The sequence below is a fragment of the Mirounga angustirostris genome, unplaced genomic scaffold (assembly GCF_029215605.1).
Source record: "Mirounga angustirostris isolate CCGP_5_RB_7025 unplaced genomic scaffold, mMirAng1.0.hap1 SCAF_5, whole genome shotgun sequence".
NCBI classification, from domain to species: domain Eukaryota; kingdom Metazoa; phylum Chordata; class Mammalia; order Carnivora; family Phocidae; genus Mirounga; species Mirounga angustirostris.
This window is the reverse complement of record NW_026991713.1, coordinates 25640655-25651563: the sequence shown is the minus strand read 5'-3', so window position 1 is coordinate 25651563 and position 10909 is coordinate 25640655. Positions and strand designations below refer to the sequence as shown.

The 10909-nt window shown below is 47.2% G+C and overlaps 1 long non-coding RNA gene and 1 other non-coding gene across 4 annotated transcripts in view; both read right to left on the bottom strand.

The window, feature by feature from the left end:
• Window positions 1-280: 280 nt before the first annotated feature.
• LOC123837919 (uncharacterized) overlaps window positions 281-10909 on the bottom strand; it is a 50311-nt gene continuing 39682 nt past the window's right edge. The window contains exons 7-10 of one of the 3 annotated variants that reach the window (XR_010411390.1): window positions 6898-7154; window positions 5247-5558; window positions 4271-4332; window positions 281-4174 (exon numbers count right to left, since the gene is read on the bottom strand). This is a non-coding gene — a long non-coding RNA (uncharacterized LOC123837919). The remainder of the gene's footprint in view (window positions 4175-4270; window positions 4333-5246; window positions 5559-6897; window positions 7155-10909) is intronic. The other 2 variants (XR_006789323.2, XR_010411391.1) reach the window with 2 other exon arrangements.
• TRNAQ-CUG (transfer RNA glutamine (anticodon CUG)) lies at window positions 4921-4993 on the bottom strand. Its single transcript has one exon. It is a non-coding gene; the product is annotated as a tRNA-Gln (tRNA).

Sequence of the window (10909 nt, the reverse complement as noted above, 5' to 3'; positions counted from 1 at the left end):
TTTGGTTCCTGAGAGTCTCTGACAAAGCAACTCACATCCTCACCTTTGAAACCATTATCATTCTGTTCAATTACCAGAAAAATGCCTGTCTTGAAATCTAGTCTCATCCTGAGAATAAACAACAATAAAGACCGAGCTGCTATGATGTTGTCATTGATAATAAATTACTGAAAATTACTGACTATCTCATTCACACTGGTTATAGGGTAAAGCAATCCTTTACCCTGAAATACTCAGAGTGACCTGATTTCTCTTTGATTAGAAATTTGATAGGGAGTTTCCTCTGTCACTAACAGTTGAAAACTGAGAAAATCCTAAGACAAATCCTAAAACCTGGGCTTTGTTTCCCTAATGTAGTTCACTCAGCTCCTTTAAATCGGAGCAAGGGTTACAAACTGGTAGCTCCAGGGCCAAATCCCGGTAGCAGACAAGTACAATGTTAGCTTCTTTCCTCCCTCCCTTCCTCCTTCCCTTCCCTTTCCTTTTTTTGTTATAAAATTCGACTTTCTTTTAGCAGATCATGCACTCCCCCCAGTTCATCATGGTTTCTTCCATACCCATCGTCCCACACAGGTCAGCTTTAGACATGTAAATTACCTTTCTAGCTCCTGCAGACATTTGAGGTGTAGACCCCTGCATTTGGAACATTGAGCAATTTACAAAAGGGAGGGATAGTTATAATAGTGATTACTTCAGAGCATCTACTCTGGACGGGCACCGTGCTATATGCACTTTCCGTATATCCTTCCACTTTACGAGGCTAAGAAAGATTAACCAGCCCAGAGCCACAGAGCCGATAAACAACCTGGTCCCCAGGCAGCCCTCTCCAGAGCAAAGCCACCACGGCACTCCATAAGAATGGACGCTATCCAGAAGCAGTCACAGCTGGTCCTGTGTATTCGTAAAATTTTCGGGAAATACTTACAGAGGCTTTAACCCAGCAGCAAATGGAAGTCCCCCACTTTGGCGTATTGATTTGTAGACCTTAAAAGTAAAACAGCCAGTAATTTTACCCGCAAAATGGGTTTATTCGGGGACAGCGGAGGAATTGCAATTCAGGAGAGGCAAGTTATAGCAAAAGCCATAGGCAAGCCCAACAAGAAAAGGAGAGGAACATCAGTTATAGAGAAAAAGGAGGAAGGTGAGAGGGGTTGTTTTGAGTGCAAGCCCATTGGAGGCAGGCAAGGGTTCAGGGTGGAGATGGTTTCTCACTGAATTGCTGGGCAAGGAAGGGACTCTCCCTTCCCCCTGCTGGAGTAGGAAAGCGGTCTCAGCTTGCAAGGTGAGTCATCTTCTGTCGAGCTCCGTATGGACAATGCTTCCTGTTGGGGTCTGGAATTGGTGTCCAAGTGGTAGTGCACGAGGGCTCCGCCTTCTGGCCTCCTGATTCCATTTTAGATGAGGTTTCCTTTTATTCATTTTCACGTTATTTTGAATTAACATTATTTGACAGTCAGTGGGAGAAGAACATTCTGATCCTCCTTTGTGCCCCTGAAAGCAGGAGATAAATCTCCCATGTGAAAGGGGTACCAGGAGGGTAGAAGGGATCCTTATCACGAAGAGGGAATTTAGGGCTGAGAAGTCAATATAAACAAAACTTGTTCTTTCTTCACCAATTTACTACCCCAAACCCAAACCCCTTTGTCTTGCTAATTCTTTACAAATGTATTGCTGCTCCATCTAAAAGGTATAAAAACTGCCTGCTGGGGTCACTTCTTTGAGTCTCATAATTTTATGGGGCTCCTTTAATGTATAAAATTAAATTAGTTTTTCTCCTGTTAATCCACCTTATGTCAATTTAATTATTTGGCCAGCCAAAAAGCCTAGAAGAAGGAAAAAATTCTCTGCACCTACAAAACTGTGACTGGGTCTGAAATCCAAAACCCAGAAAAAAAGAATAAACAGACAACCCCCTGAACAAAACTGTAAAAGCTGCCCTAGATTTCAGGAAGAAAACCCTAAAACATATGAAAATGAGAGTGTTTCTGAGGCTATTTTTAAAGTAACTGATCCTGTGTGCATGTGTACATATGCTATATTTTATTTTGTTAAAAAAATGCTTTTGTTGGGGCGCCTGGGTGGCTCAGTCGGTGAAGAGTCTGCCTTTGGCTCAGGTCGTGATCCCTGGGTCCCGGGATGGAGCCCCATGTCAGGCTCCGTCAAATAAGTAAATGAATAAAATATTAAAAAAAAAAAAAGAAGGCCACCTTTCCTCGATTCGTGTTTCTCAGAACCATACGGAAATACAGTCCCTGCCCTCCCGGGGCTTAGAATCTAGAGGCGAGGTAACTTCTCTCCTTTTGAATCCCAATTTACCTAGAATTTCAAATATTTCTGACTATCATTTCCAAGCCAGAAATGTTTTTCAGAACATGGAGATTTGTGTAGAACAGAGGGAAACTGCATCTTCTAAAAGTATCTAGATCCCAGGACCCTGTGGACTGAACTGTATTGCCTCAAAATGCATATGTTGAAGCGTATGTATGAGGCCTTGAAGGGGGATTAAATGAGGGCCGAAGGGTAGAGCCCTGACCCAGTGCAACTGGGGTCCTTACAAGAAGAGACGCCCGCGCTCTCGGCAGGCACTGAGGAAGGGCCCCGGGGGCACACAGCAAGAAGGCAGCCAGCCCTGTGCAAGCCAGCAGGAGGGCTCTCACCAGAACCCCACCATGATGCACCCTGAGCTCGGACCTCCAGCCTCCAGACTGCAAGAGAGAAACTTCTGTTGCTTCTAAGCTCCCTGGTCTGTAGTAATTTGTTATGGCAGCCCTAGCGAACGAATAAAGGTGGTCGTTTGTCATGTTTGGAGTCATCAGGGGCACAAAAGGATCCATGTGAAGATGGCATCTCTCCAAGTCTCCATCTGGTCCAGGGCCTCGTGGACATCTGGTATTTTGTCTGCTCTGCCTCCCTGACTTCCTTTGGGGGACGCTTTTATCCCCAGTCTATAAAGTTCACGTAGAACCGTCAGTCACAACTTGCTGCCCTGCACTGGCCACGGGCTTCCTCATCATCACACCCGAGCACCCCGACAATGGTGATGGTACTTGGCACACTGGCGGGCACGCTACACCAGCAGGACTCATCCGAGCCTTTCTCTACAGTTCTATTCAGTGCATACCATGCATATTTATTATTCACGGAGAGAACTTGCGTTTTCTGCTAGTCTCGCTGAGCTAGGATCATAAAAGCCCAGCAGAGTGTAGGAAGCCTGACTGTAGTAAGAGAGAATGAGGCTGACACACAGGGGAGAGCAAAAAAGAGAGCAAGTGAGTGTTAGTTCAATGCCTCATCCCAGCCACGAGTCAGCCCATGCCAGCCCGCAGTTGGATGAGCCCGTAGATTTCTTCTCATTAAGATTAAGCCAGCTTGAGTTTGAGTTCTGTCACGTGCACCCAAGAATCTGGATTTACGCAGAGGCTCACAAGTCTCTTTGTGTCCTTTGTTGACCAAATTTGGCCGGAACCGAGGCCCGGAGCTGTTTTCATCCTCCAAAATGGACGCTGCTGATCCTCTTCTCTTCAGACAACAGGAAGGGCAGGGCTTCTCATCCCCAAACTTCCCATGACCCAGACATATGCTTTCCCTGCTCGCTCCTCCAGGTTTTCCCAGCTAAAACCCTCAATTTTCTTATCTTTAAAATGGGAAGGGTCTCTGTGAAATAATTTCATGAAGTACTTCGCACATTGTTTGGCAGTAGTAGGTGCTTAGGGATATTAGCTCCTGTCATGGAAAATTTTCTGCATGGTGCCTGAGGCCCTCCCCTAGGCTTCCATATAAAAATCTTTTCCTTTTTCTTATGAAAAGCAGAAGCAATGAATAGATTGAGACCAATATCTATTGTTTTTGCAGTAAGATCTTAGTCCCCTCCTGGAGAAAGGCTGCCTCTCTACAAGGGAGGAGAACACACGTTCATGAATCCTCTGCTTAAAATCACACTCCATAGAGAAATCATTCTTGCCGACCTTTCTTGTTTCAATTCAAGAATGGGCAGAAACGGTCTCTTCAGTGTCCAGTAAGGAGTGTTGAGAGGAAGTGTCACCATGGGCGCTCAATTTCTGTGCCGAGAAAACTAATGAAGAGGGTTCGCAAGGCTTCCTTCCCTGGCGCAGTCACTTGGATGGGCTTGCACACTCGGCCGGGTCCTGAGCAACGCTTCTGCTGTCCACCATCCCTGCCAAACGGGAGACACGACCCCTGGAGTGAGGATGGCTTGCAAAACTGCACAAGCCCACATTCAGGCCGAAGGCAGGAGCAATGGGGTTCTTACCTGGATGGTGCGTCTGATGTGACAAGGGATGAGGGAGGTACTGGTCTCGGCCTCCTGGGATCCTGCAATTTGCATCATTTGGGATCAAAAAGAGTTGCGATACAAACTGCCACACAGAGAGGGAGCTTCTGTCATCAGCTTTGTCTTGCGAAACAACCACCCAGAGCAGGGCGGTACTCACACCGGCCTGGCAGGCCATTAACCCATCCCACTTATGGGCCTGCCTCAGCTTAGGCCTTCTCAGGGCCTTGCCTGCCACGGACAGATGGGAGGCACACTGCGCCTCAGGCAAAACCTCCCTCCACTCCTGACAGTAGCATCAGCCCATCTCAGCCTGGCCGTGAGCCTTCCACTTCTTCTCCCTTCCGGCTCCACCAGCTATGGGAAACCAGCGCTGTATGTACCGGGCATTGTACAAGGATTGATCTCATTCTGTCCCCACTCTGTGAAGTGGGTACCTGTCCCCATTACAGAGCAGAAGAAACTGAACCTCAGAGGGATTAAATAACCGGCTGGTAAGTGGAAGAGCTTGCAGCTCTACGTGACTACAACACCCACGTTCTTCCCCTGCAAGAGAAAGTTCCCACTTATGTATGTATGTATGTATTATTTAGTATTTTTAAAATTATTCTCTGTTTGAGCAGGCTCCATGCCCAGCGTGGGGCTTGAACTCACGACCCTGAGATCCAGAGCCACACGCTCTACTGACTGAACCAGCCAGGCGCCCCGACAACTTCCACGTGTTGAAGACTCGTGTTCCTAGGGCCCAAGAAGAGGGGACTAGGCCAGCACAGTCTGACTCACTGTGTGGGCTTCGTCTCTCTCACTCTTAAATAGAAAGCTGCCTATCAGCACCCTTCGAAATCTCTACTCTCCCAGGACAGGAGAGGCCGTCTGTCCCCCACGCTTCCTCAGTTAACCTGAAGAGTGCCTGGCCCACCATTCCTCAGGCTTTAGAAGCTGCCCTCACTCTCACCTGTGCATCCACCGAACACTCAGACTTCTCCGTGCTCAGCGGGCCTGCAGCCTTTCTCATCAGCCCTCGCTCGGCCTGGCCAGAGCCCAAAGCGAATGGCCCAGCTGGAGGGGCCCGCAGCCTCCTCAGGTTTCCTCACTTGAGCACCAGTTAGAAACCTGCCGTTGCCCATTCTGCCTGCCAGTCCATACAGATGCTACTCAGACGCCCACTTCTACACCACGCTTCTTGAGAACCCCGGGGTTTACACGGTTTTGAAGAGTTTTCAGACAGCCATCACTTGAGCTTCCGTTCTGCAGCTGGAATATCAGCCTGGAAGGACACAGAGAGTCAGGGTTGTCCTGCGGTGACTGCATGGATTTCGGCGACCTCAGCGGCTGCTAACAGGACGGGCATAAGGGCTTGAACATTTGCTTCTTATTGGCGTAAGGCCCTTGCTCACACCACGTCCAGTCTCCCTAGTCAGGAACTGGAGACCGCCGTCTATGCGGGATTCTTTGCAGTGTTTTCATCTCATTTTATTATCCCAAAATGTCAGCCGACAGCCACGGAAATTTCCCGCCAGAGTCCTTGGAGGTTGTTTGGAAGTGAAATCACCACCACCGTGGTCGGCTGAGCAGTAAGTGAAAAATAGCATTAGGTGTCGCGTTAATATGTTAGGGAAGAAACAGTGCAAACCCGCACCAGCAGGTCTGTTGGCATGATCTCCAGCTTGAGCCACAAACCCGCACAGAGACGATGGGAGGAAGGCCAGAGCCAGCTGTGGCCATCAGTTAGGGAGCTGAAATTGGAGAGGTGGGGAGAAAGAGTAATGGTGAAGGGGTCTCTGTTCATCAGCTGGGGCAGACTAGCGGGACGCGAGAAGGCAGGAGGGATGACATTTTTCAATGGATCCATTTTGAGAGAACCGCTGGGTGCAAAGCAGCACTTACTAGAAACCACAGCCAAAGCCTTAAGAAAAAATAAGATATTGTGGAAGAATGATGAGCGATAAGGCAACTGGACAAAAGCAGGTTACAAAACTGAATGTACGATATTGTCCAATTTTTGAGAACTGTATGAGAGAAAAAGAGAGCACAGGTATGAGTGACTGGCAGGATTCTTATGCCTGATTTTGCAATAGAATGTTCTGGAATTTTTTTTTTTTTTAACTACAGATCCCTCGCCCCTGCCCCTAGAGGTTCTGATTTATTAGATTTGGTTTGGGGCCCAGGTATCTGTATTTTTAAATCTTCCCAGGTGGTTCTGATGCACTGCCAGAACTGAGACCACTAATATATACAGAGGGAAAAAAAAAAGACCAGAGATAGCCTTATGAAGGATTTCTGATTTAATTCTTTTCCTGTGGTTTTTCTATATGTTTACATATTCTATGAACATGCATCCTATCTACCTTCAGAAGAGGTTATTAATAAAAATTATAACTGAACTGCTAAGGAAGAATTGTCCCAGGCAACAATAATAATAATGACTAACATTTATTAAGTGCTTCCCGGGAGCCAGACACGGTTTTATTAATGCCATTTAGTCCTTAGAATAACTCTGTGATATCAGCACCAGCATATCAGGTATTTTAGAGATGAAGAAGGCAGAGGTTCTAAGCCATCCAGCCAGAGACTGACAGACACAGTATGAACCCAGGGACTGTTACCTGACAGCCTGACGTTTACCCCCACGTGCTTCTTTGTTCCAGTTGGAAGAAGTCCTGTGCGGTCCAGATGCTCGCCTGGCACCAAGGGCTCTGCTCCAACCACACCCCCACCAGCGCTCCGGATCCTGGGCCTCCCCTGTGCCCGCCTCGAGCTTCCCAGGGGTCAGACTTGTGGGAAATGTCCTCTCTGCATCCCTCCAGAGACTCAGAGTTGGCTGGCTACTCGTCTGACAGGAAGAATTCTGTCCCCATGCAAGCTAGAGAGAGGGAAAGAGAAGAAATTAAACACCGCAGGATACTGGCTAGCTATTAAGGCGTGTCATAAGAATCCTTTGAAACAATTCTTAATTGGTTTTTTTACTGAAGTGGAGAATGAAGTTCTGTGCGGGGCCCCAGGCCATTAGAGTGAGGCTAAGGATGTGAAATTCTCCAGGGTTTTCCCCTGGGGGTGAGGACAGAATCAGATTATTTCCCCATTTCACAGATGGTGGTGCCAAGTCATTAAGGACTTCCTGAAAGAGAGAAGAATGACTGGACGCCTTCAGCCAGAACCAAAAGTCTTTTGCCAGTCCAAAAGTGGTTTGTGGATTTTAAACATTTTACAAAATCGGCAGGTATTTAAATTCATTGTCTTCCTGGTAAGGCTGCCAGATAAAATACAGCATGCCCAGTTAGATTTGAATTTCAGATAACAAATAATTTTTGGTCAAAGATGTCCCAAAGACTGCATTGAACATAATGATACTTAAATATTATTCACTGTTTATCTGAAATTCAAATTTAACTGGGAGGTCTGTATTCTTATTTGTTAAACATGCTCTATTTCATGGGAAACGATTTTATTTTCTCCTTGGGGATTGCTTTCCCTTCTGAGCATCATCGGCTCATGGATTTGAAGAAGTATAAACCAGAAAATGAATCCCAGCCCAACCTTTTGTGCCAAACACCCAGAGAGCCCCCTCCTTTGGTAACCAGTAAGTATTCCATATGCCAAGTGCACACATGCACACTCCATGCACCAGCATTCACGTAAACTCACACACCTTCCAATATACTCGTGAACACACTTTTGCATATATGTATGCAAATGCATAATAAAGGGTACAGTGGGCTTCTCTTACCATTCTAAAAGGCAAATCCCTCACTCTCTGTTCAGATTTTCATAGCTTTCTAAAAATATAATTATCCTTTTTGGTCAGTTCTTGCCTATTCAAGAAGAAAGTCGTATCTCCAGCTTGCTTTGCATGCCCAGCCACGCTAACCAGCTTCCCACCGAAAATGTTGGCAAGAAGACCTTATCTCTTGTAGTTCAGAAAATTCAAATTTTTCTCTTCTTGCTGTTGCATTAAATTGCTTCTTTTAGTATGAAGGGGATGACAATTATCTTGGGGTCAGATAATGACCGCAATTTAATAACAAGGAAAAATACAAAACTACAAATTGAAAGCTTGAGCCATTTAATAAGAACACTTGAAAATAAGAGAGAAGAAAATTTTAAAGTATTCTCAAGAAGCAATATGGCATAGTGGTCATATGAATAAATTCCTAGAGTCAGGCTGCTTGAGTTACTAGCCCGCCAAGTTACTTAACCTTGTCTGTGAAGTGGGAATAAAAACAATACCTGCCTCATGGGGTTGTTGTGATAATGAAGTAAGTATGTAAGAGATGTATGAAATAGTGCCTGGCACACAGTATTTACTATTATAATTACCTCTTATTTGCTAGACACAGGGGTAACCTCTTTAGACATAGAGTCCCATTTGATTGTCAAAATAAGCCTGTGAAATATGTGGACAGGAGGCAATGGAGGCTCAGAGAGGTTAAGAGACTTGTCCAAGGTCACACAGCTAACATGCAGCAAAACCAAGATTTAAGTACCAATCTCAGTATTAAGCCACTGTTCCCTCTCTCTCACTCTCTCTTTCTCTTTAAGCCACTGTTCTCTTGATTACCCAATGTTAAGATGATAACAGTTGGAAAGTACACAGGTGGCAAGGTGGTAGCTCTTCAGGGAGGGGACAGAATTCCCTCTATGGTCATTGCTTCCATAGAGTCGGGCAGGAGGGGTGTCAGGAGGAGTTTGGACTGGTGTATTTGGTAGAGCGGACAGTACCCTTGGTGTGGTTACAGACCTTACCAAACATTTGCCAACCAGACCAGGACCGCCCTTTCTCGTGATCTCTCGAGGCAGATGCGCAGGAGATGGAAAGCCCCGAGCCCGCACTCTGCCGGACCCGCCAGCACGAAGGCACTACAAGGCAGGGCTGTGTCCCAGAACTCCATCCTCAACTTTCTTCTCCATGTACGCACTGGCCCTGGCTAAGTCCATCCAGTCCCTTTAATACCATCTACAGGCTGATGACTCCCATATTTATGGCCCCACCCACCTCTTCCCTGAACTCAGACTCACAATTGCCTAATCAGCCGCTCCTTGGGTATCTAATAAAGATCCCAGGGGCACCTGGGTGGCTCAGTTGGCTGGGCAACAGACTCTTGATTTCGGCTCAGGTCATGATCTCAGGGTCATGGGATCGAGTCCCCAGTGGGTCGCCCCCCCTCAGCGGGGAGTCCACTTGAGATCTTCCCCTTCTGCCACTCCCCCCCCTTCTCAAATAAATAAATCTTAAAAAAAAAAAAAAATCTCAAACTTAGCAAGTCTCAAACAGGATTTTACCCAAAAAAAGGCTTCACCTCTAGTGCCCCAGGCTCAACATCGCTAACTCCATTCCTCCGGCTGTGCACACCTAAAGATTTGAAGTGGCCCTTCACTTCCCTCTTCCTTGTGCCTCTGATATCGAGGCCATCAGCTCTGTCCTCCTGCAATCCCATGGGTTCCACCTGCAAAACATACCCAGAATCTCCCCCCATCCCATCCCTACCAGCCCAGGTCCCTGCCAGCTTGCCCTCCCCGGGACCACCGCAGTGGACCCCCAGCTGGTCTCCCAGCCCCCCCCTTACCCAGGCATGATGTGTTCTGCACACAGAAGTTGGAGATCCCTCATTAAAACATCATGTGGATCACCTCACTCCTTTCTCAGATTCCCCCAAATCCTCCCATCTCCAGAAAAGTAAAGTCCTTACAATGACCTGAAGAGCCCGCCCTGAACTGAAGGCCTCCCCCAGCTCTCTCACCACTATCCCCAGCTCCGTGGGCTCTAGCCACGAGGCCGCCAAGTCAGTCCTTGCCACACAGGCTCCTGCATTAGGGCCTTTGCACTGGCTCTTCTCTCTCCTGCACACACCCCACCGCAGTGTCCCTCTGACTCACTCCCTAATGTCCTTCAAATCTCCATACTGCCCAGTCTCACCCTGTCTGAGAGCACTACCCTGTCCACCTGCATAAAGCGGCCACACCCTCACCTGGGCACTTGCTCTCCCTTCACCCGACTCATTTTTTTCCCCACAGCATTTATCACCTATCAGTATCATATGTGATCTCTTCATCTGTTTGCTTATTGTCTCCATCCTCTAGAAGGGAAGATCCATGTGGATAGAGATTTTGTCTGTTTTACTGACTGCTGTTTCCATATCCTCAGTGTCTAGAAGAACACATCCACACAGTAGGTACTCAATAAATAGTGAATGAGTGAATGGAGTGAGCCTTCTGGACATTCTGGTGCCTGCTGAACGTAACACTCCTGCTGACTGCCTCAACTTCCCTACCCTAAAATCAGGCTTTAAGAAGCCTCTCCATTCTGCATGCCTTTCTACCTCAGGAATCAAAATTCCAGGAGGATCCTGAACAAATCTTTCCTGGCTGGCTTGCTTTTGTGTCTTGTATTTCTGCTTGGTTCGGTTTGGCAGAAGAGGCTGGTGGGCAGAGGCACGTGCAAGTCTCCCCACGTGTCTCGGGCTCCCCGTGTGCTCTTGATGACAACGTGTCTGGGGACACCATTCTAAAGGCTCAAGTAGAGAGGAAAACGAATCCATCTACCCCAATGCCTACTTCCATGGAAACTCCGAGTGAGTTCAGAAGGCCAGGGCTCGCAATACTTTCGGCTTTTATTATCCT